Below are 434 nucleotides of genomic sequence, written 5' to 3'. Positions count from 1 at the left end.
TAGTTTGCATGCATATATACTCCATCTATAGGTCTCTCTTGCACACTATGTATGATACTCTAGCTAGTCTAAGCTAGATATGTTGGGTGCACTCGTCGTACGCACACAAATTCCTTGGCTCGTTGCCCGTAACTCTCTCACGCACCACTCTGTCATCTCGGAGCTCTTCCCCTCTCTCTCAAACTCTCCATCTACCTGGGTCACACATACACATGCATATCCAACTCGCACTCGATAGTCCCATCTAAAACTCTATCTCTCTCCCTCGTTCTCTCTCCATCTCACATGCACACACACACAATTTCATGCCTAGCTAGCCAAGTATGATGGTCTCTCATTCAATTGTAGGCACACGCAGTCCCCCCTATATGTATATGACTAGCTAATCTTAGTCTCCATCACAAACATGTGCATGGTCTATCTCGATTTCTCTC

This window comes from Triticum aestivum, chromosome 6B (genome assembly GCF_018294505.1).
Source record: "Triticum aestivum cultivar Chinese Spring chromosome 6B, IWGSC CS RefSeq v2.1, whole genome shotgun sequence".
In the NCBI taxonomy this organism is placed as follows: domain Eukaryota; kingdom Viridiplantae; phylum Streptophyta; class Magnoliopsida; order Poales; family Poaceae; genus Triticum; species Triticum aestivum.
This window is presented reverse-complemented; position numbering follows the sequence as displayed.